Genomic DNA, 19,282 nt, shown 5'->3' with positions numbered 1-19,282 from the left:
AGGTCCAATAAGAAGTCGGATGCCAACACTTGGTTGGAATGTGTAGATATGTTTTGCAGGTCACTGGATGGCTAGGTGAAGGGCAGTAATGTGACAGATTTTCAGGGGCTCTACAATTTGATTGCATGGGAGCACTTGTCTAGTCTATGTTTTGCAGATCTGTGCCAGTAACTAGTTGATAGTAACCTGACAGTTCCCAGGAAGCTTGCTATGGAGGCGGAACGCTGGGTGAGTTCCAGGGTCCACAGGAAAGTGTATGGGGGAGACTCAGCCAAAGGTGGGCAGGGTCCCCAGCAGAAAAGTGGGGGAGGGGGACAAGGGTAAAACACAGGAGTTCTCTAAAGGGCCCCAAACTAACACCCAGGGTAAAGGTTCCCATCCCCCAGGAGATAAGAAACAAGGGGTCTTGTCAGGAAAGTCTGCTGAGACCGGCCCCCGCAAGTGTTTTGCATGTGAACAGGTGGGTCACATGAAGGGTGACCCTAAGTGCCCTAAGGAGGCACAGCCACCCACCGGTGGGCAGTCCAAGGTGTTGGCTAGTGTAGCCCTTGGGGAGTACCCACAGGAGGGTGGGGATCCCGCAGAAATGACCCTCGTCTCACTTGGGGACAGTGAGATGGTCCCAGGAAACCCGGTGCCCTTTAACACAGAGAAATACAGCCCCTGGGTGAGCATCAATGGGAAAGGGTAGAGGCTCTCAGAGATACTGGAGCCAGTGTGACCTCAGTCAGGTGTCACTTGGTCTATGAAAAGCAGGTAGTCCCAGGTGCATTCCGCCAAGTAATTGTGGAGGACAATTCAGAGCGCCAGTGTCTGGTGGCGCAGGTGCCCTTCGAGTGGCGGGGTCTCAGGTCCCTTGGGGGTGGTTATGAGCCCTTCCATGCCTGTAGAATGTATGCTAGGTAACGACCTGGAGCAGTCCTTATGGAAGGATGTTGAGCTCAGGTCTCACTTGGAGATGCTTGGGTTGCCAGAGTGGACATGCGTGTCCACTTGGTCAATTGCAGCCAGAAAGGGTGATCAAGAGGACAAGGAGCCTGAAACAGTGGCCCAAGTCCCTGCCAAGAAAAAGGCCAAGGGACGCAGGAAACCGGCCCCTGACGTTCCCACGGCTCGGGAGGAGGAGGACCTTGAGGGGGATGCCTCGGTGCCTACAGGGGAGCAGGTAGCCGAACTGGGGGACATCTCTGAGCTGACCCATTGGCAGCAAGAAGGGGGCCCCACCAGGGAGGAATTCTGCAAGTGGCAGGCTGCAGACCAGGCAGCTGGTGATCCGTCCGGTTCACATTGGATCTACTGGGAGAAGGATCTCCTGTACAGTGAGCCTAAGGTCGCTGAGCCTGGGTCAGCCCGTATGGTGGTGGTGCCCCAGCACTTCAGGACCTTCCTACTGGGTCTGGCTCACGACGTGCCTTTGGCAGGACATTTGGGGCAGTACAAGACCTTTGACAGGCTTGTCACCCACTTCTTCTGGCCCCAAATGCGAAGGCAGTCAGATGGACATTGCAGGTCTTGCCAAACTTGCCAGGCAAGTGGTAAGAGTGGGAGGAAGGTCAAAGCTCCTCTCCAACCTTTTCCAGTGGTTGGAACACCCTTTGAAAGGGTAGGGATGGACATTGTGGGGCCACTGGATCCCAAGACAGCCATGGGCAACAGGCACATCCTGGTCTTGGTGGACCATGCCACCCAGAGACAATCCCTCTCAGGACAACGACGGCACCAGTGGTGGGCCGGGCGTTAATGGGGATCTTTTCCTGAGTGGGGTTCCCCAGAGAGGTGGTTTCTTACAGGGGAACCAATTTCATATCCAAGTTTATGACATCCCTGTGGAAGGAGTGAGGTGTAACCTACAAGTTCACCACCCCTTACCACCCACAAGGTAACGCCCTGGTGGAGATTCAATCAGACCTTGAAGGGCATGATTAAGGGTCTAACAGAACCCATGAGGCGTAAGTGGGACGTCCTCTTGCCGTGCCTTTTCTTTGCAAACAGGGAGGTACCACAGAAGCCTCTTGGGTTCAGTCCCTTTGAGCTTGTGTATAGCCACCCTTTTAGAGGACCTCTGAGTTTGGTGAAGGAAGGCAGCTCCCAGGAAAACTCCCCAGGATGTGTTCAGTTACATGCTGGCCTTCAGAAACCAAACTGCCCTTTTCAGGAAACTCGCTCAGGCGAGCCTAGTAGCAAGCCAGGAAAAAATGAGGAAGTGGTTTTACCAGAATGCCACTCTGGTCAAATTATAACCTGGGCAACAAGCGTGGGTCATGGCCCCAGTGGAATCTTGTGCCTTGCAGGACAAGTGGACTGGGCCATTTGAGGTGGTAGGTGCAAAAGTGATGTCACCTATCTGGTAGATTTGAGGGCTCCAAGGAACCCTTTGAGGGTCCTCCGTGTGAACCGCCTCAAGCCCCACTTTGACAGGTTCGAAGTGTGCATGCTCTTCGAGACAGATGATGGGGTGGAAGAGGAGAGCGAACCTCTCCCTTACCTCCTGTCTACCAAGGAGCGCGATGGGTCAGTGGAAGGTGTGATCATCTCCCCTACACTGACTCCAGAGCAGCAGAGCGACTGTCACCAGTTGTTGGGACTGTTTTCCCCACTGTTCTCCCTGACCCCGGGTGTTAACTCACTGGTGTACCCATGACGTGGACACCGGTGACAGCCCTCCTGTGAAGCACAAGATTTACAGTGTTGACTGGACTGACACACACCCCACCCCCAGAGATGATGAGCTCATTGATCGGTTGGGAGTTGCCAAGTTCCTCAGCAAGTTTGATTTAATGCCTGGGTACAGGCAGATTGCCTTAACCGATGGGGCCATGGAGAGGTCAGCATTTTCAACCCCAAAACTACATTACCAGTTTGGGGTGATGCCCTTTGGGTTGAAGAATGCCCCTGCCACATTTCAGAAGTTGGTCAACCAGGTGTTGGCTGGGCTGGAGGATTTCAGTGCTGCCTACCTGGATGAAGTGTTGAAGGCGGTGCAGAGGGCAGGCTCTTGCGCAAGGCCAGTAAGTGCCAGATCGGGAAGGATTCGGTGGTGTACTTGGGACAACAGGTAGGAAGCGCCTAGATGGCGCCCCCCTACAACCTAAGATTGACACCATTCTGGCTTGGGAGCCCCCCATGACCCAGACAGAGATGAGGGCCTTTTTAGGACTCACTGGGTACTACAGGAGGTTTGTTAAGGGGTATGGCACCATTGTTGCCCCCTTAACAGAGCTGACTTCCAGTGAAGCAGCCCATGGTGATATGGACTGAGTCTTGCCAGAAGGCTTTTGATGCCCTGAAGGCCGCCCATGTGCACTGCACCCGTGCTCAAGGCACCCGACTTCTCCAAGGAATTCGTCATGCAAACTGAAATTTCAGAGCATGGAGTGGGAGCGGTACTCTCACAACTGAACGAAGAGGGCCTAGACCAGCCTGTAGTCTTCCTTAGCCAGAGACTACTCCCCAGGGAACAGAGGTGGAGTGCCATGGAAAGGGAAGCTTTCGCTGGGGTCTGGGCACTGAAGAAGCTGAGACCATACCTATTTGGGACTCACTTCCAGGTTCGGACAGACCAGAGGCTCCTCAGATGGTTGATGCAAATGAGGGGTGAGAATCCAAAACTGCTCAGGTGGTCCATGTTCCTACAGGGAATGAACTTTACAGTGGAACACCGTCCTGGCACAGAACACGCGAATGCAGATGGTCTGTCAAGGTTCTTCCGCCTTAGTGAAGAGAACTCCCAGGAGGGTGGGTAAATTCTCCCTACTTTCAGCTGGAGGGGACAAGTGTTAGACCTGGCATCTTTTGGCGTGTTTCCCCAGAGTTTTTCCTTTCTGACCTCCCAGTTTTGACTCTGTTATTGCTGGTGTAGTGTTTCTGCGCACTTTTTTTCACTGCTGATCATTGGTAAAGTGCAAGTGCTCCTGTGGTAAATTGGGTTATGGACTGGTGTTTCCATGATTGGATATTTGATTTACTTGTTAGTCCCTAGTAAAGAGCACTGAGTGTGCCAGGACCTGTGAATCAAATGCTACTAATGGGCCTGCAGCACTGATTGTGCCACCCACGTGAGTAGGCCTGAAAAGGTAACTCAGACCCACCGTTGCGGAGTCTGTGCACAGTTAGTAACTGCCATGTCGACTTGGGCAGAGCACACACTTGCCAGTCCCTCACCTTCCCTTTTATTACATGTCAGCCACCCCTAAGGTAGGCCCAAGGTACCCCTGTGAACCGGGTGCAGTGTATGTGAAAGGTAGGACATGCCCTGGTGTGTGTAGCATGTCCTGATAGCGAATTACGGCCAATTTCGTTTTTTGCTATTGCAAGGCTACCTGTTCCCAATAGGACAGCATGGGAGTTTGTTTATAACATCTTATAAACATAATTGGCCCAGGGAATTGGGTAGGAAAATAAAGTTTAGTGTGCCTGAACTCAGAATCTAAAGATGCATCTTTTAGTGAAGGTGATTTTTACATTCTGTTTGAAAATGCCACTTTTAAGAAGTAGGTATTTTCTTGCTCAGTCATCCCGTGTACCTCTGCTGGAATGTGGTTGCCTGTCTGGGTTTTGGATGACAGAAGGCTGGGGAGCAGGAGTGGCTCCAGATAGTCTAGGTGGGTGAGGAAAGGGCTGAATAGGCCTGGGCTGCACTTGGGGAAGGGGGAGGAGATTTCCTTGCACCTCAAAGGGTCTGGTCTGCCTCTGACCATGCCTTCTCCACCTCCTGCCAGGAAGTCACACCAGAGAAGGCAGAACTGGTTCTGGCTGGGCACAGACGCTCTCTGCCTAAGAGATCAAAGGATTTTGGGATATAAGTATTGGGCCCAGGCCCCTGACTTTTAGAACTCTTTTGGATCAAGATGACTGCCAAGAAGAAGAGCTGGAGAAGCTGCGAGGAGGGACTACCACTTTGCTGTGTGCTTTGCTGTGTTGGCCTGCAGTGGCTGCTTCTGTCTTGGGCAGTGAAAGGACTGGACTTTCTGCAAGCTACTTTTGTGAGTTTCTCCAAGGGCCTGAGGTAGAGCTTGCCCCTGTTCAAGAAGTCTGAGGAACAGCAAAGACTTCAAGCTCTTCTGCCCTCAGCACTGTGTGTTTTGTGCTGCAACAGAGGAAAAAGTAACCCAATGCCATCTACCACACCGCTGCTGACTCAGTGTCCTAAAGGCACCGTAAAGGGCACCGATGCCCTGGTCTCACCGACAACGTCTGCTGATGCCGCCACCGAGCCGCTGCTCGCCCGCGACCAGTGGGCACCACACTCCGCACCACCTCGCTTCACGACGATGCCTTGGCATCCCTGACGACACCACTCCATGCCGAAATCGACACTGCTTCTTGCACCGTGGTTCGAAGGCACCACTTGTGGAGTTACATGATGCAATGCCCTCACCGCAGCCTTGGCCTACCAATCCCAGTGCCATAGACTCCAGACGACAGCGCTCCAGCAACGACGAAGCTTGCACCGCGACCTGCCAGCACCATGATGAGCACAGCATTCACTTCGCACAGCGACCCTGGTCTCACCAACGACGCCATCTGACGCCACCACCGAAACGCTGCTCGCACCGCGACTTCAGGGTTCGATCTGCAACACATGTGACTTCGAGGGCCCTGATGACTCCGGAAACGACCTCCGGAACCAACGCCTGTGGACGTCGTGCTTTCGGAAGCTCAACAAGAGGTTGCCAACACCCTGCATTTCTAAAAGGCACTGTTTGCGGGTCTTCCCGATACCGTAGCTGGCCCGCGACGCCGCAGTCAGCCAGAACTGTTTGGATTTATTTGTTCATGACGCCGTGATAGCCCCGGATGGAGCTATTGACGTCAAGGAACTGTTTTTCAAGGTTACTTTGATAACTGAAGATTTCTAAGTACTGTATTGTGGATTTTTATCATTTCTGGTCTTGTCTTAAGCATATAAAATATTGGATATTTTTCTAAACTGGTGTGGTGTCCTTTTGTAGTGCTTACACTGTATTGCTGTTGGTTATGTGCAAGTGCTTTACACACTGCCTCAAAGATAAACCTGACTGCTTGTGCCAAGCTGCCTGGCTTTGGCACATGCCCTAGCCTACCAAAAATCCCATTTCTAACAATCATTGAATGGGCCCGCAAGGTCTTTGGCCCTGAGCCCCATTCCAGGGGCCCGACCCCGATTGTCAAGGTTCTGACCTTTTGCGACAGGGACACGATCTTACAGGAAGTGACGATCAAAGGCCATCTCTTATAGCAATCTGGCCAGGTGATGGTGTTCCCCTACTACACTGTACAAAAAATACACAATTGGTTCTGTCGGGTGAGTATTATTTCTTCATACAATTGAATTAATCAAGGGTCTATTCATAGAAAGATCAATTAATCATAAAAACACAAACATAAACCATATGGGGTATTATAAGAGCTTTGATAAATTGCATCATTCATAAATACCCAAATTATATTTGCAAGGCTGTCCAAAACACATATTGAGATAAAGTATGTGACAAGGTGACATTTGGTGCTCAGTGATGGTATGTAATATATACAAAGTGATTGGGAGAGGGGGGACAAATTCATTAGTTATGGCCAGAGAAGCAAGTGTTTCAAGTAGATCTGCGGACTGAATAAATAAGTCTCATCGCAGAGTCTTTTGACTCGTCCAAGGGATATTTGTCGACGTTTCAACCCAAGGTCTGCACTACTGAGAAGCCAGTGCGGGTCTTCATCAGGACTGGGACAAGGGATTGACAGCCTAGGGAAGCCCAGGTGGGCTTGCACGGTGTTGCACCATAAATGTTTCTTAGAATGGTGGGGCTGGTATCCTAGCGCTAGCCAAAGATCTCCTTCTCAATGTAAACCTCCCATATACGGCTAGATTTAATTAAGTGGTGATCTGCACTGACCATATGGTTTATGTTTGTATGATTAATTGATCTTTCTATGAATAGCCCCTTGATTAATTCAATTGTATGAAAAAATAATACTCACCCGACAGGACCAATTGTGTATTTTTTTGTATATGACTGCCCAGGTTCTGAGGGATACTGGGTTACCCCATTGCTACTAAACTCCCCTACTAAACTGGGCAGGTCCAAACCGAACACAAATCATATAATCATGTTAAACAAAAACTCAGAGCCATGGCCCCACACTAAATGCTTCTCTTTCCATCTTGCCTGCGGGTTATCTTCGGGATAAGTATCACTTCTTTGACACCCCTGATGATGCCTGGCACTGGCTGGCAGAGCAGTCCCCCATGCAATCGACCTCCCGGCTGCCTTGATGGGACTGCACCGGTCACAGGACCACACAAGGCAGGGGCGTTGACTGCAATCGCTCTAGGTGAGGGTAGCACTCCCGCAGAGGCCGCCATGGTCTCCAGGATGTCTCAGCCACCTCAGACTCTGACAAATAAAGACCAGGCAGCCTACCAGCAATGGGAAGTGACACTGCTGCAGAACCTTCAGCCCAGGATACTGGAGGTCATACCTGACCAGATTTCGCATGCGACTATGGGGCCATCTCCCGCTCTCCAGGACTAATGTAGGCCAGCATCACCTTAACCATTTAACCTTCAGGCATGGAGCTTCAGGATGGGAATTGTGTGATTGGTTTCCTCTGCTATCTGTGACTACCTTGGGGACAATTTCTGGAGGACAGATGATTCCCCATTTACGTTAACACACTTAACGGAGTGCTGGGATGGGTAGATTGGTCGACTGGATGATGAGAAATGGAAGGAAGCCTGCATGACAGCCTGAACCGTAGCCATTTCTGCACACCTGCATCTCATATAATTAAATTACTTACATCGCATCTACTACACACCCAAGCGCTTATGGAGCACTCACAAACTTCATGATCCCACCTGTGGTGTATGTAGGAGGGACATGGGTGATTTCTATCACATGCTTTGGAAGTTCCTCGCCATCCAGCAATACTGGCTCTCTATTTTTACAGCCCTGTCAGCAGTCCTAGGCATAATCCTGGAGGCATCTATTAAGGCTATGTTGTTGGGTCTAGTGGATGACTTGGGGGACCCAAGGAGAGACCGGAACCCTAGTGGGGTTGTGTACATTGATCAGGAAGAGGGATATGGTTAAGTACTGGAGACCATCAGAAGCCCCAACAATAAAAGAGCGGGGGATGGACCTGGATCGTCCGCTAAACTGGAGCAACCAATTTATCTAGTCCGCGGTTGCCCCAGGAAAAACTGAAAGGTGTGGGGAAATGGAGTGAGCATTGTGGACTGGAGACGGCTTTTGCGGGGACTCCGAGGGATGGTGTCGGGTGAATGGGGGTCAATATCTGCACTGTATCACAGAATCTTTGCGGAGTTTTGTACTGAGTATGAATATTATGCCTACGTTAAAACTAATAAAGTGTTGGTTTAAAAAAAGGTCAAGGGACAAACTTAACATTCATTCATGCAACGCAGCATTGGAACTTGCTGCGTTGCGTGAAAGAGCAGAAATGCTCCATATTTACAAAGATATACACCATTTTAGCTCTCTCCTTGCATTGGGGTATCTGCGTTATGACAGGATTGTCTTTGAGCAGGATGGAACAACATCCTGAACAAAAACAATCCTTAGAGACAAATAACTCTTTCAATGAGTTCAGTAGAATGCAGCACACTTGGAAAGAGACATCAATGAGGAGAAATACAAATATTTCCCCTTGTTATGCCAGTGTCAGGTACGTGCACCATTTTTGCACAAATCCAGTTTTACAAGTCTTTGTCAATCTGGGTTTGAATCAAAATACATCGGTGGATGCATGGGAATGCCCATGCTCCACCCATGTAATGCCGACCGGAAGCAAAGTATCACAAGGCAGTTCAATGTGCTGCATTGTGTTACTTTGTGTTTACTAAGGGACATATGTATGAAACAATTTTGTAGTCGCAAACGCTGCGGATTGCAAAAAAACAGCGTTTGCAAATACAAAATCGCTAACCGTGATGTTTGAGATTTTCGCATCGCAATATTAAGGAATTGCAAAATTTGCGATTCCTTATTTTGCTATTACATTTAGGGAATCGCAAATTTTGCGGTTCCTTAAATGCAATGTAAGAGGCACAGAAAAAGTGCAGTTTGGGCTTTAGGAATCGCAAATTACCACCAACTTCAAGTTGGTGGTAATTTGCAATTTCTCTGAAAAATGTACTTTTTTTGCATTTTTCAAAGTGCCATGTGACGCACATACATTCCCTCAGGGCATGTATGTGTGCCACATGTGCATACATGCACATTTCAGGGATGCAACAGTGTGTCCTTTTGACACTCTGGCACCCTTGAAATTGCATTCTCAATTTGTGATTCTGTAATTGAGATTCGCAAATTGAGAAGGGGAGGTATCCCTTAATTGCGAATCGCAATTTGCAATTAAGGAATGTGTAGGATTCGCAAAATGATTTGCAAATCCTACATACATAGCGTTTTGCGATTCTCAAATAGCGATTCCCAAAAAATCGCTATTTGAGAATCGCAAAACCAAACTTTCATACATATGGTCCTAAATAATGCAGAGTGGCGTTGCATACTTAGTAAATCCCAGTAGGGACTTAGTTATCTTGCGACAACTTGCATCATGCACGCCCCTAGTAAATCTGCCCCTAAATGTCTTAATTTCAGATGTAGTGTAGGGTTCCACCAGGCACATGGTCGCTCTTTGTAAATTAAAATTACCCAGTCAAAAATGCAAATTGGACCTGCGAAAGAAAGAAGCAGTGATATGTAGTTTAGTAACTGTTCAAAAATAGCTCCTCACAAAATACACTGTTATCCGCGAGGGTTTAGCCAATACAAATGAATGTGGTTTCCATTTGAAAAGAGTAAAATGTTTGTCCCAAGATTAGCTACAGCAATCCAAAATTGTTGGAAGTGCATATTTTCCAAACGTGGCCTTGTGGGCACTAATTCCCTCTGTAGTGATCGCACACACTGCAAATATCACTATTTAACAGAATAGAGCTCAAATTATGTTGCAGACCTCTATCAGTAGGGGTTACTGTCAATTTTCCTAGATGTAAGGGGGTCATTTTTTCCTCTCTAACTACATAATTCAGGTAGCCATTATTGTCTGAAATAGGGGTTGCAAAAACCAATGACTGAGTGGGTTTTTCGTTGCTCTTTCAATTTAGGGTGTGGGGCAAAGGCTATAACACGTATTTATCACATGTTATCCAGTATGCACTATCTGCAATAAATCCCTTTGTGAGTGAGGTGTGTTGGTGACATACAATGACAAAATCACTTACGGGGAAGGTAAAACTCTTGTAACTCAGGAGAGTGTCAACTAAGTCCTGATTTAAGTAGGTAACATCTAATTATTTGCACACACCTAGTGGTACCAGGTGTGGCTTCACAGGTGCATTATTTGAAACTGCCTGCATATCTAGACCGTACAAAGGGGGTGGTGATGGACGGAGCATCTGAACCAATCAAACACTCACACCCAGTCAACAGATCTGGGTTTAATCCATCACCGTTCTTTAGCCCACTCTGCCACCCCAGTTCAAACATGGCCATATGCAAATCAGTCTGACCCTGTGCCTCATGGGAACAGTCCAGCCCGAACTGCCAAGCCATGCCTTTCCTGGATCGGACTTAAGCTTCCTAGGACCGGTTTCTGACATTATAGCCGTCTTCAGCCAGGCTTGCTGGACTGTTCCCATCAGGCACAGGGTCAGACTGATTTGCATATGGCCATGTCTGAATTGGGGTGGCGGAGTGAGCTAAAGAATAGTGATGGATTAAACCCAGATCAGTTGACTGGGGGTGAGTGTTTGATTTGCTCAAACGCTGCGTCCATCATCCCCTTTTATATCGCTTTGTTCGCCCTAAGTTGGCAGGGTATGCTCAGACGTGAGTCCCTTGCTCACTTGCCACTGGATTCAAGATAGCCTGGCTGATGAGGATTATGAATCCGAAACCGGTCCCAGGATGCTTGTTTCCGGTCCAGGGAAGACATGACTTGGCAGTTTGGGCTGGACTGTTCCCGTGAGGCACAGGGTTAGGGTGATTTGCATATGGCCATGTCTGAACTGGGGTGGCGGAGTGAGCTAAAGAATAGTGATGGATTAAACCCAGATCAGTTGACTGGGGGTGAGTGTTTGATTTGCTCAAACGCTCCGTCCATCATCCCCTTTTGTATGCTTTGTTCGCCCTGCATTGGAAAGGTATGCTCAGATGTGAGTCCCTTGCTCACTTTGCCACTGGATTCAAGATAGCCTGGCTGATGAGGATTATGAATCCGAAACCGGTCCCAGGATGCTTGTTTCAGGTCCAGGGAAGACATGACTTGGCAGTTGGGACTTGACTGTTCCCATGAGGCACAAGTCAGACTGATTTGCATATGGCCATGTCTGAACTGGGGTGGCGGAGTGAGCTAAAGAATAGTGATGGATTAAACCCAGATCAGTTGACTGGGGGTGAGTGTTTGATTTGCTCAAACGCTCTGTCCATCATCCCCTTTTGTATCGCTTTGTTCACCCTATGTTGGCAGGGTATGCTCAGACGTGAGTCCCTTGCTCACTTTGCCACTGGATTCAAGATAGCCTGGCTGATGAGGATTATGAATCCGAAACCGGTCCCAGGATGCTTGTTTCCGGTCCAGGGAAGACATGACTTGGCAGTTTGGGCTGGACTGTTCCCATGAGGCACAGGGTCAGACTGATTTGCATATGGCCATGTCTGAACTGGGGTGGCGGAGTGAGCTAAAGAATAGTGATGGATTAAACCCAGATCAGTTGACTGGGGGTGAGTGTTTGATTTGCTCAAACGCTCCTTCCATCATCCCCTTTTGTATTGCATATCTAGACCTGCTTACTTCAGGAGACTACTCTACTTACTGAGCTTACTCTGCGACTGTATGCATTTAAGGTCTGCATACTGGGTAAATCCTCCACAGCTTAAAAGAGAAAAGCTATAGCGCAAACGCCTAACATTGCACTGATCTTATGCAAACATAGCAAATGGGGAGGTCATTTCATCAGCCATCCTGGCTCCACTACCACCCACGATATTTTCAGATTGCTGTCAGCTATACACAGATCTTTGCGCCTTCAGAGAACACATTCTCATGGACCATTTCCTGAAAGCGATAAATGTTCTGTGAGTGGCCACCATTTTTAAGGCAGCTGCTCATCAAACGGTTATGTTTCTAAAAAGAAAAAAAGGACAGAAGTCTGTTTTTCAAAAACATAAAATATAATACCCTAACATTCTGGGAGATTTCTCCCCAGGGAGTGGGGGTCATTTATTTTATTTTTCAACAGTTCAGGACAGTAGGGGTTTCCCTGGCTGTGTTGAACTGGAAAAAATACATTAGGCCATCTGGTCTACCTGGGGCGGACACTCTAATACACCTACACTGAAAGCCCTAACTCCATTGGCTTCAGTATAGGGTTTCCAACAGTGGCCATCAGAAGTATGACAGTCCACCAGACTCAAAAGAGAGTGTTGGCAGAGTACCCTGTCTGCCAAACTCTATATCAGGCCCATAGATTGCCTATGCCAAAGAAATCAGAATAGGTTCATCACTAACTCATATTTGCAGATGGGCTATAGGCAGCTGCGGCTAGTGCAGGTAAGAGCATTGGGGTGGCGGGGAGCGGAGTGTGGTGGGGTGGGAGTCGACATACGACGACAGAAAATAAAATGTAAAAAAAAGATAATAATACCTCACGCTCGCCGGATTGCCAAGTCTGCAATGCTGCGAGCGCAAGTTTAGTGTTTTTCTTTTTTTTCTCCCTTGTTGTATGTCAACTCCCCCACCCCGCCCCACTGCTCTTACCTGCACCGGGCGCGGCTGGCTACAGGTAAACACTTACTGCTAAGTGATTCATTATGTACAATGGGACCTTATAGGTTCTATAGTCAAATGGAGAACTTTATAACTTGAACTGGCTCAGCTTAGGCCACTCTGAACATCTATGAGTTGGATTTCTGCTTGCTGCCTTAATTTCGGTATTTTGTAAGAGATATGAGGCATACAGCTGAACTCTAGCTTTGACTACCGTGATAGCTACATGCCCTAAGCATTGCATGATGCAAAACGTATGTTACTTAACTACCTCTCCCTACTTATGTGCTCTCTTCTAATACCATATGAATGTTCCCACCTGGCAGTTGTTACTCCTAAAGTTCCTGCACGCCCTCACGTTTTAACGATTGCTTGAACAACTGTGCATCAAAGGAGACAAGTCAAGATTGTTTTCACTGATTAGCTGGTTGTTGGCTATGGGAGGGACACTCCAGTTTTATTAATTCACAACACTATTAGTTGTACATTGAAAATACTGCTGAAGTGTGTGATATTTGCATATATTAACTAACAGTTTTTTAATCGCCATAAAGATTTTTGGTCCTAAATAGTATTGTTTAAATTGGGTGTCGAGTTCCCCTTTTATAAATAGAATATGAGTACCTCAGAAGTCTCTGAAAACTAAACAAAAAACAAAAATGCTGATATTTTTAACGCGTTTTCAAAAACTCACCAAACATATTGCCTGGGGGCCCAATAACATTCCTAGGACTGAGATCATATAACCTTCTGAAGTATCAATCGTTTACCTGAACTCTCTATTTTGAAGCACTTTATACAGATATTAAATGGATGCGAGTATAATTTTCTGGATTTTATCGAAAGCCTCCAAAACATCTGAAAAAAGAGGTGAAAAGTCTTTGGAAGTCAGTCTGAATAACATTAAATTAGCATAGAGAAGCCAGGTAAGAACACCAAAAAAGCATAGACAATTCTAAATCTTATGTAGACCATATAGGACTGTCCTATCTTTTTATGTGCGGAGACTTCGCAGTGTTAAAGATACAACTCGTAAAATACCTTTGTGAATACCAAGCAATCGTAAACTTACACAAAAGTGTCAATTTGTCTTCGCGAATCAGGCAAAATATATGTAATAACTTCCATATTATTGACGTGTCTTTAATATCTAAACAATAGAATTGACAATTGTACTATATTAAATGTAACATTGCCTGATATATTGTATCTATTTACTATAAAAATAACGCCATTGCATGTAGAGTATCCAGATCCAGGGAGCTATTCTCTAGGGGATGCATTGATTACTGTGCACACTTAACAGTGCAACACAGCAATAATGCTCACAGCAAGCACCAGCCACCATGCAAGTGAAATCCTGTTTAAAACCTGCTCAAAAAGGTACTGCAGACTACACATAACATAACCTGTGCAGATTCAATTGCCACTTGCTGATAATCACATTATTGCGGGTAATGCTAATAATAGCACTCTCCGAGGCGGGCATAAAAGCAGATTTTAGAGCGAGTAATGGACTCTTGATTTATAATTGTCCTAGATTAGTAAACAATGCGAGGAGCCGCCTGCAGACGGAGCGCAATGTGCAGGGGTTAAGGTTTTTATTTTACACAGTTGTTCTCTCCTTTTTAATTAAAATGCACAAATCAGCGGGGGCCGAGCACAGGTGATCCCTCATTGCCACTGCAGCGAACAGGCAGCCGTCAGCAGCAGACAGCAGTTAATGTATTCGTCTGGCTCAGTCTGGCCTGGCTGCTCGGAATTCATCGCCTTGCTAATATCAGCCCTGCTTAGTATGCGCCTCGCGTCGCCTTCTCCGCCTCTGCTGCTAACGCTTTCTTTTAGCCGCGGCATGATCCGATTATCCACAACCACACATTATGCAGCATCGAGAGGGGAAAAAAAGACACACATTGAACCCAGCACACAATAGAAAGCGCGTGATGGTGAGATAGAGACCTACCTGTACACAAAGAGGGTGGAAGGCAGGCATTCACATTGTATGTGTAGGAATATGCGAATATACTTTCAATGCACACAGTTTAAAACTATAGGCGTGAAGACGAACATAATTTAGAAAAAATATGCATTTGGGAGATCCATGAGGAGGAACTTGGGAAAATAAAAAAATAATATATGTATACATATATATATTTTATTTTATATTCTTTTGCGCTGATTGAGCTACAATATGTTTGTGTATAAAAATATTTTGATTTGTAACAGCTATGAACTGACTTATGGCACTCGGATAGGGTTCGAGGCGACTTTGTGGACAGTAACGTTTTCTTTGTACATGAAAGATATTTTTGAAACACTGGATTACTCCACAATCGTGCCTCGATATTAAAACTGCCTTTAAACAGCAAGAAAGCACGTAGGCAAGCATGCGTTAATCCTCATTTCTATTGAAAGTGTGGTAAAACGAATGTTAAGAAGACATATCTGTTTAACTTTATTGAAAACAAGGAAAACAAACTATAAAAATATGTCTGTCACAAAAGCAAGTGCGTGTTGGTACCCACAGACAAGAATACCTATTGCATATGGATGATAGTGCATTAGAATCCATCTACGGAAATACACATATATATGTAGACAGAGGCAGACATACACTCACAAACACATAATTAGGCCGAACATATACAATACACAGAAGACAGAAATGCACAATGAAAATACCGACAGCCTAACTTGGATGCGGTGTCGATGCTTCGCATTATGCAGCATAGGCTGTATTAATAGAAACATAGCTGCAGCTGTTTTCAGAGTTTAGACATGCTTTGCTAAAACGAAATGAAGAGAACATGGGCTCCCCATATATACCTCTTTCTATGGGTCGACAATGTATGGCTCAGATTCATCAACAGATCTAGAGTACAAGGAGAGATATGCAGGTAAAGGTAGATGCAACAATTACACAGTTTAGGGGTGTTCTGGCACACAATAAGAAACTGAGCGGAGAGAAGAGAGAACTGATGTTAAATCATATCTGAGAGATGTTTAAAGCCTGCAAGGTGGTATGAAAACCCAAGCATCGATGTGTTGGGACGGAAATTCGCCATTTACTGAGTCGGGTCCAGAAGTTTTCTTAGTAACAGTTTCCAATATTTTTTTTATGTCAAACGTGGATTTTCCAGAGTGAATATACACAAATCCTCTAAACGTTAGTGATGTTCACTGCATTAAACAGTCATCGCTTCTATGCATCTTGTCCGGCTTTGATGCATAAGGTCCGTGTCCATTTACAAGCAGGAGAGAGCCCTTGTCTAGGGAAAGACATTGAAATCTGATTAATCATAACACTCACCAATGAATCACCTTCACCATTCAAAACGATTCTGAGGAATGACGCGAGCGAAGAGGAGGTAACCACGCAAACACACCCCAAGGGGCTAGGATGGATGCAAAGTGAGCACTCAGTGACACAGATGTGTGCAGGGCACTCCCCTCATTTTGTTCAGATCGTGCTAATTCTAAAAAGAAATGCATGCAAATCTATGCACAAGCATGTTCACACTATATGGGCAGCAGGTTGTTAGTTCCAGTAAAAATGACAAAATGTGCAGAATAAATACAATACCTAAACAGTCAAAATAACAGCTTTATTTGACACTGTTTTCTGAATTCTGGTGAAATGGTCGCCATGCTAGGCCTCACAAGAACACAGGATATCATCGGAAGAGTGATATGAAAACAGTGTTGTATTCTCCCTCTAACCCATCCCCTGGCATAAAGGTGTCATGGAAAGCACTCAGTTCTCCAAACTCTTCAAAAAGTGCTCACTGATGCACTAAATATTTAGGGTTTTACATCAGGCTGAACAGGATTTGCCCTTAGGTATCATGTCAGTCTTAACAGTCAACACACATCAGAACACTTCCATTACTACACACAGTAGAAGTGTATTTACTGTACAGGGAAACAGTAGAGTGAACAGTTCTTATAGGACAATAAATATTAACTGTAGAAAGAAACAAGATTTTGGGCTTTAAAAATAACTCTGTCCTGTCCACATTGTCATATATATATTGCAGACACAGTCAACAAACTTCAAAGCTGCTGATTCCTCTCCGCCTAGGTCCCAAGAGCCTAACTTGTGATCATAGCCAAAAATTCCTCACAAGTTAGGGTCTCAGGGACTAGGAAAAGTCCAATATGATCCTGTAGAATTCGTCCTCCTTTTATCGCCACACCTTAATGATCCCACGTACATTTGTTAAAACTGAGGCTTACTGCAAACATTTGTTAAAACTGAGGCTTACTGCAAACATTTAGCTCAAACTAAATCAGGCGTTGGAAACATTAAATAATACATTCACAAAGTACATTTGTCCACATGTCTTATGAACACAAACAACGTTGGGAAAAAAAGAAAGACAATCACTGCTGCATCCTGCAATACCCACAATCAGAGGAAAGGAACCTTAAAATGGGTGCAATCTGCTCTTCAGCAGGTTTACAGAAATATGGCTTGAGTCAATATCTCCTGCATGCTTCAAGCAAGGTCACTTTTCCAAGTGAACCATTTTACTTGTAATGTCACACTGGTAATCAAACTCTGAAGATGGGCCTATGGATGTGAAAAGCTTTGAGGGTGTCCCCTAGTGATGGAATACCCCAAGATTCCATGCTCATCACTGTGTCTTTACTCCCTCACCCGACCTTCTTAGACAATGTCTAATGTTTATGCATCTACTAATTGTCATAAAAAGGGATCTATTTTCCCCTAAACCCTACACCACCTCCCAACCATCAGACATTTTTAGGATGAATATGCAAGGAGCTTATCAAGTTGATTGATGGAAGAAAAACCTACAAAACTTCAGTGCTTGGCGAAAAACAAAATACCAATTGTTGGTTTTCTAAGCCAATTGGTTCCGACCAAGGATATTTTCTGCCAAAAATGTACATCGGTACTGCTCAGTAATAACATCCCATATTCTCGTTCTGTTCCAGGCTTTGGCTCTGGTGCTGCAAGAGTTCCACTTTGGAGCGAGCGAACCACACCGTTACGTAGACCAAAGAAAATGGGGTGTCCATCGAGTCCAGGCAACTACAGGTGAAGCTTGTAGACAAACTCAAGAGTTCTTCTCTAAGCGGTCCTGCCTTAAAAGAAAAGAAATGAAGAAATTAGGAGGAAAAGAGTATTTGGCTGTCATTTTTCACAATAGGTGATTAATCATAAATATGCACAGGAAAATGACATAAATGTTAAAACAACTCTGTGGATTGACTATTTCTTTGGAGAACATCTCAATGTATTTTTGATAACGGATGTCAAGTTCCTGTGCAAGTACACAGTAGGACACCCTTTGCAGTCAAATATAGGGTAGCATAGAATAATGTAGTTTTAAACAGAAACGGCTGCAAAGACATCTTCCATCTGAGCCTAAAGATAGATGAAATTGTATTATTTTCGTGAAGTGAAGCAGCTTTGGAAACGCAATTTGACCACTGCTTTTAAACCAACAATTACAAAGATGATATTGGCCAAGCTGTAATAAAACAGTAAGATAATTACACCACACCCTATCCCGCCGCATGGATACACCCCCTCAGGGAAAACATCTGATGCTCTGATGATGGAAATCCATCAGCTTTAAGCAGCTCAGGACTGACTGACTGGCGCCTACTTTCCTTGCACATAACACCCGACACTCACACTCAGGCACCGGCAGACACTCTCACAATACAAAACAAAGAAACAACTGCAGACTCAGTGCAGAGATTCTGAGAAGGGTCTGGGGCACCAGATGGTCTTTTTCGCCAATCACATTCACTCCTTCAGCACCCACTCTCCCACAAACCTGCCAGACCGCAGTATTTGCATGATGCTGTCTGTCACCTCATCCCTGCAGGTCAAACGTCGGGGAGCAAGGGGGGTACAAATAAGGATCCAGAGACCGGCACACCACAACAGCTTTCTTTTCTTCCAAAGGATTCCTTCTTCTTATTTCCCACCTTTCTAGCTCCAGCGCGGCAGTCTCTCATTTATTTGACATCTTTCCCGAAAAAAAGCTTTGTGCTGCAATAAGCCGGTAGTCAGCCGGTCTTCCCTTCACCTCGCGCTCCTCCTCGCCCCTCCCTCTCTCCCCTAATCAATAAGACAGATCTCTGAGCGCGGTTGCCAGCACAGACACACACACAGACTTTCCTCCCCAACCCCAGCCTCGAGAGGAGCAGGCAGAGCAGGCACGCACGTGACGTGGGGAGGAATAATGCCTGTGATTCTTTAACAGTCTTACAGTTTATTCCGCGCCTCCCCCCCCCCTCGCCGAATCAAAACTGCTGGAGACAATGGCTCTCTACTGTGGAGCTCTGCAGACAATGCAAGGAGTGAGCCCGTCCCTTTGTGCAAGCATCAGAACAGGGGGAATCACAATTTCTTATCAAAGGAATGTCTCTGGCATTTGCTGCTGCCTTCCTCTTAAATTCCACGAATTCAATAATTTCAAGCAAATGTCATCAAAAGCCTTACAGGAGAGGCAGAAACTGCATCAATTGA

The 19,282-nt window shown here is 46.0% G+C and overlaps 1 long non-coding RNA gene across 4 annotated transcripts in view; it reads right to left on the bottom strand.

The window, feature by feature from the left end:
- Positions 1 to 17,033: 17,033 nt before the first annotated feature.
- The window catches only part of LOC144773384 (uncharacterized), an 898,081-nt gene continuing 895,832 nt past the window's right edge, over positions 17,034 to 19,282 (bottom strand). For all 4 annotated transcript variants that reach the window (XR_013599969.1, XR_013599968.1, XR_013599971.1 and 1 more), the window contains exon 8: positions 17,034 to 17,883. This is a non-coding gene — a long non-coding RNA (uncharacterized LOC144773384). The remainder of the gene's footprint in view (positions 17,884 to 19,282) is intronic.

Source organism: Lissotriton helveticus, chromosome 8 (genome assembly GCF_964261635.1).
Source record: "Lissotriton helveticus chromosome 8, aLisHel1.1, whole genome shotgun sequence".
Taxonomy (NCBI): domain Eukaryota; kingdom Metazoa; phylum Chordata; class Amphibia; order Caudata; family Salamandridae; genus Lissotriton; species Lissotriton helveticus.
This window is presented reverse-complemented; position numbering and strand designations above follow the sequence as displayed.